A 6,232-nucleotide genomic window follows, 5' to 3' on the forward strand; every position below is an offset into this window, starting at 1 on the left:
AGGCGCGAGCTTTTATTCTTGCCAATTTCGAGATCGTGTCGCTGTGGAAAATGATTTCCGAATACACGCTATGGTTGAACGATAATGCCTTCAACGGCTGATACGAATTTAAGAAAGCATTCCTCAGAATTAAGATTGAATGAAGAATGCAGGCATTTGGCACAGATGATGACCCATCTGACTGCTTAATGTGTCGTAAATAAAAACCCATTCAGTCAATTATCACCATTGCCACCATGCGAAAACCCCTTTCGTGTTCCCGTTACCATGGGTATTAATGCACGTTATCGTTTCGCCAGATATGTGCATTCCTGACAATTACCAGTGAATAATTCCACATATAGCCCTTTCACAGCGACGCTGAAGAGTGACACTGTCAACAGTGATTCTATCGTGACACCGGCAGTGACAACGCCAATCTTTGTTTGGCTTAATATTTAAATATTCTTATATTCACAGCGAAATGTAAAAATATATTTTAATAATTCTATTGGGAAAATAAAGGCATGAATACAAATGGGAAAAAGGTAATAGCCTTCTCAGAATTGCTGGTGCCAGTGTCATTGCAACAACCAATGAGAAAGATTACAGGAAATTAACAAAAAAGAAGGGGGCAAGGTTGGGTGCAATATTAATGTGACCGCAAGATGCAATGTGCAAATCTTGTAGAAGTAAATGCCATCGTAGCATATGAATATAATTCAACTCATAATGAGCTTAACAAAACAATTAAATGCGCTATGTTTAGAAACTGTCGGTCGCTGTAAGTTGCCCAAACCACGATCCTCACAATTGAGTGGAAGTGCCAAGGGCTCCCACAGCCAGACCGAAGCAAGCTACTGAAGACCCTAAGAGTAGCGGGAGAAACGCCATTATTGGCCTGCCAATTATGTACATGTGCTCTGTCTGTGATGCACAAGTGATGTGTCTGTAATGAAGCTACCATTTGTCTGTGATGTATGGATGTATGTTGCACTTATTTCTCACCGTACGTAGGCAAGCGTGCTAATCGGTGGTACCTTGTGACAGGCTTGGCACCAGCTCCTCTTGGATGGGGGGGCAGGTGAGCTGTTATTTTGGGGGCAACCAAAACAGTGATTGATTACCAGAGGTGTGGACTCGAGTCATGTGACTTGGACTCGAGTCAGACTCGAGTCATGAATTTGATGACTTCAGACTCGACTTGGACTTGCATAACAATGACTTTGTCCCACCTCTGAGGTGTGGACTCGAGTCATGTGACTTGGACTCGAGTCAGACTCGAGTCATGAATTTGATGACTTCAGACTCGACTTGGACTTGCATAACAATGACTTTGTCCCGCCTCTGAGGTGTGGACTCGAGTCATGTGACTTGGACTCGAGTCAGACTCGAGTCATGAATTTGATGACTTCAGACTCGACTTGGACTTGCATAACAATGACTTTGTCCCACCTCTGAGGTGTGGACTCGAGTCATGTGACTTGGACTCGAGTCAGACTCGAGTCATGAATTTGATGACTTCAGACTCGACTTGGACTTGCATAACAATGACTTTGTCCCACCTCTGAGGTGTGGACTCGAGTCATGTGACTTGGACTCGAGTCAGACTCGAGTCATGAATTTGATGACTTCAGACTCGACTTGGACTTGCATAACAATGACTTTGTCCCACCTCTGAGGTGTGGACTCGAGTCATGTGACTTGGACTCGAGTCAGACTCGAGTCATGAATTTGATGACTTCAGACTCGACTTGGACTTGCATAACAATGGCTTTGTCCCACCTCTGTTGATTACCAAGGAGAGTGAACTTAGGTAAGTGGCCAAACGGATATTTGGTGATGCAGGGCCCACCCCAGCACCCACCTCGTGCAGGCCCTGTTCTGTGATGTGCTTGTGACGAAGCTGCGATGGGTTGTGATGTGCCCGTGATGTTACCTGTCATTTCATAAACTTGGCGAGGTCAAAAGCGCCCAGGCGACAGAGGGCAAAGTCTCACAAGGCTTCAGGTCACTCAGACAATGCAGTTTCATTAATTATTGAAAGTTAAATAAATAAAAGGGATTTACCCATCTGGAGGATGAGCCTGGATTGGATTGTTCTTAATAAACATTTAATAAATGAAATTGGATGTCATTATTTAGCTACCAATACACATCATGAAATCATACCAGTTATACATGTACTAGCTGTACTACCCGGCTTCGCCCGGGACTTGTATCCACCACGGCCGGCCGCCTTTGTCTCCCCAGTGGCGATGTTAATACGCCACACCAGTTACTCGTTTTGCGGCTGAGTCCCTCCCTCACCACTCTCCCTCCCTCACCACTCTCCCTCCCTCACCACTGACGCACGGCCGCCTTTATCTCCCCAGTGGCGATGTTAATACGCCACACCAGTTACTCGTTTGAGGCTGAGTCGACCTAGGGGAGGTTCAAATAATCGTCACCGGTGGTGGCCGTGAGCGGGAATGGAACTCGGTTCCCCGGGTTGGTAGCGCAGCGTAGCGTTAACCACTACACCCACCGCTCCTCACACACCACACACGCACAGACACACACACAGACACACACACAGACACACGCAGACAGACACAGACAGACACACACACACAGACACACAGAGAGCACGCTAACCACTACACTACCGCTCCCCACACACCACACACGCACACACACAGACACACACACAGACACACACACATACATACACACACATACACACAAACACATACACACACATACACGCAAACACATACACACACATACACACAAACACATACACACACATACACACACATACATACACAGAGACATACACATACACACAAACACACACATACATACATACACACAAACACATACACAATACACACACACATACATGCAGACACACAGACAGACACATAACACACATACATACACACACATACATACACAGAAACACATACACACACGTACATACACACATACATACAGACACGCAGACATACACATAAACACATAAAAAACCGACATACATACACACACACATACAAACACACAAACACATACACACAACAACAACCAACAACAACAACCGCCATTCGCCACTAAGTGGCGGTGACGTCACCACGATGCTTGTGCCAGGCCAAGTGCACCTTGAGGCCACGTGAAGTGTCGAAAGCCCGCTGGCAGGAGGTCACGGGGCAGACCCAGGTGCCACTGGTCGACTGACCGAGATGACCGAGATGACTGGCTGATGCACCACCTGTGCCCCCTACTGTGCCAACTTGCTGTGCTTTAGCCACCCGGCGCTCCGCTCGTTGTTGTGAGCGTCGCTCCTCCGCCCTCCGTTGTTGTTGGAGGGCGACTGCCTCCAACTGCCCAGTAGCGTCCTTCACGAGCCTCCTCCACTGAGGCCGATCTTGACACCGCTGGTACCAGTCATCGGCAAGTCCACTCAGCTCCACGTCCTCCTGTACCACATCACTCCATCTCTTCTCCAGCCCGTGCCGCGCCCGTCTAGCCCCCTCGATCCGGCCGAACAAAAGCTGTTTAGGCATGCGGTGGCTGGGCATGCGGGCTACATGACCCAGCCAACGCAGCCTTGCCTGCCGGAGGAGCTCACTGATGGGACTTTGCCCAGATCTTTCAAGGATTTGTGAGCTCCTCACACAATCCAGCCTGGTTAAACCCAGGATGGATCGTAGGCAGGCCAGCCTAAATGTTTCCAACCGGCGAAGATGCTCCACCAGGGGGGTCCACGTCTCGCAAGCGTAGAGAAGGGAGGGAATGACCGTGGCCGAGAAGACCTGAAGCTTCGTGCGGAGCGACAGACCAGGTAGCTTCCACACAGCGTTACGCAACCGATGAAAAGATATTGCCGCTCGACTGATTCGGAGTGAGACCTCTGCTGATAGACTGGAGCCGGTCATAAGCATACTGCCCAGGTATGGGAAACTCTCCACTCTCTCCACAACTGCCCCATCACCAATTGGGAGTTGTGGGGGTGGAGTGTCCGATGGTACAAAATACCCAGGCAGGTGCTTGGTTTTGGTGGGGCTGATGGTAAGGCTGATGGGGCATACACACACATACATACACACATACATAGAGACACACAGACATACACATAAACACATACACACATACACATGACCCGGCTTCGCCCAGGACTTGGATCCACCACGCCCGGCCGCCTTTGTCTCCCCAGTGCCGATGTGAAAACGCCACACCAGTTACTCGTTTTGAGGCTGAGTCCCTCCCTCGCCACTCTCCCTCTCTCGCCACTCTCCCTCCCTCACGACTCTGTAGAGGACGTGAAACTTTTATGAATTTACCTTAGATTCGCGTGGTGGGTGTCGAGGCCTAGCACCGTGCAGAGCCTCCCGCCTCGCCTGATTTTCCCACCCGGCTGACGCTGGGTACGGGTGCCGGTCCCCCCCCCCCCCCAGCGCTCAAACAATACTGAGTAATGGCTATTATTTAATTAATTACGGAGCCTATGAAAGTGGCGAAGGCGTGGCTAGCCATTGGCAGGGGCAACCGCCGTCCAATGAAACTGCAGCCCTTGGCGAAGGCGTCGCTAGCCGTTGCCAGGTCCAATGAAAGCGGCGAAAGCGTCGCTAGCCGTTGGCAGGGGCAACCGGCGTCCAATGAAAGTGCGTATGGTCCGGAGACACACAGACACACAGACAGACAGATAGACAGACAGATTCACGATTTTATATATATAGATAGAATGAAGATAACATCTAACATTGCGGACTGTAATTGAACCCATTTTCAGAAGCAATACTAATTTAATTATGCTTCGATTCGTAGCTTTCACAATCAATGTGTTACAGCAACAAAAAAATAAACGATAGTATATCCCAGCCGTTCTCAATCTACCAATGAAGGGCTCCCATGTGCCATGGGGTTGTTGGACCATGCGGATCTTGTGCCAGTTTGGTGAAGACGGGGAGGCGGGGGGGGGCTCACTTGAGATCGCTTCTTCCCCTGCCAGTGAGAGCCGTGGCAAGGTTGCTTGGGTTCAAGGCACGGCGCACCGAGTATGTTTTTAATGCATTTTAATAATTAAAGACCAATCGTACATTCCACCCGGCATTCTCGTACATTTGTGTAAGGGCAGCCAATGCGCTGTGTTCGCGATGCACGTAAAAAAAACGGGCATCACCCCGCATTACTCTTGAAATATTAATTCGTGTGGCAGCGCAACTCAAGGACTGGAACGATAACGATGTTTGGGAGGACCTTTAAGGAGCGTTAATGCAGACTCCACCATCTGCCATGGAAAGCGAGGGGGGAAACGGTAATATCTGGCATACGCACCGAGCATTTCACATCTTCTATGGTGCTGGACCTGACATTGAGCCGCGCGGTACGGCAATTATCGAGGATGTAATATAAGCTTAAATGGTTTGAGAGTGTGTCGAGAAAGAGAGAAACCAGATGCGATTGAAATAGGCGTGGAGATGCCACCGGTGCGGTGCAGGGCAAAAGTAACAGAGAAGGGAGATGGAGGGTGAGGTGGGAGATCCTGTGGGACTTTTGGATTTCAAAATGTTATGTCTATGGATCATGGACGTGTATGTTAGCCAGTGGATATGTATGTCAGTCTATGAATCATGTAAGTCTACGCGAGTCTGTGGGTTTGTAAGTCTATAGATAATGTAAGTGTGTGTGTGTATATAGGTGTGTGTGTGTAAGTGTTATGATTCTCAATATGAGCAGAGTGGAAGTGACGAGGGAGAAAACACAGAATGAAGCATATGGATAAAGTCCAAGCATATGATCCCATGTGATAATGGGATTTTTAGTTCAGATGAGGAGGTATTGGGCCACAGGGCTTATGAAGCTATACAGTGCCTCTATTTATTGCTCCTACGAGTACCATCCACGACCATTAGAGTTTAAATTGTTAATGCCCCGTGCTGTACACTGCATATCGTATTCAGCAGCTGCATCGTAATTCCTGAGATGGTTGGCACGATGGGTATGAATCAAACGGTCATAGCACAATTTACGTGGAAAACACTGCAATGTCATGCATAAGGAATGAAGCAAATGAAGAGAGATTTATTTGCAATACATTTAATCATTACATTTTGAACAAATGTAACCAAAAAATTAACCTAAATTCTGAATGCATGTGCATATTGATGATTAAAGGCATTGCTGCTTCAGCATAAACGAACATACAAATTGATTGATATTACACTTGGTTACATTTTAAAGCTGATAGATGTCCATAATATAATGCATTTAA

This window comes from Lethenteron reissneri, chromosome 12, assembly GCF_015708825.2.
Source record: "Lethenteron reissneri isolate LAM-NWPU_2019-01 chromosome 12, ASM1570882v1, whole genome shotgun sequence".
Lineage (NCBI taxonomy): Eukaryota > Metazoa > Chordata > Hyperoartia > Petromyzontiformes > Petromyzontidae > Lethenteron > Lethenteron reissneri.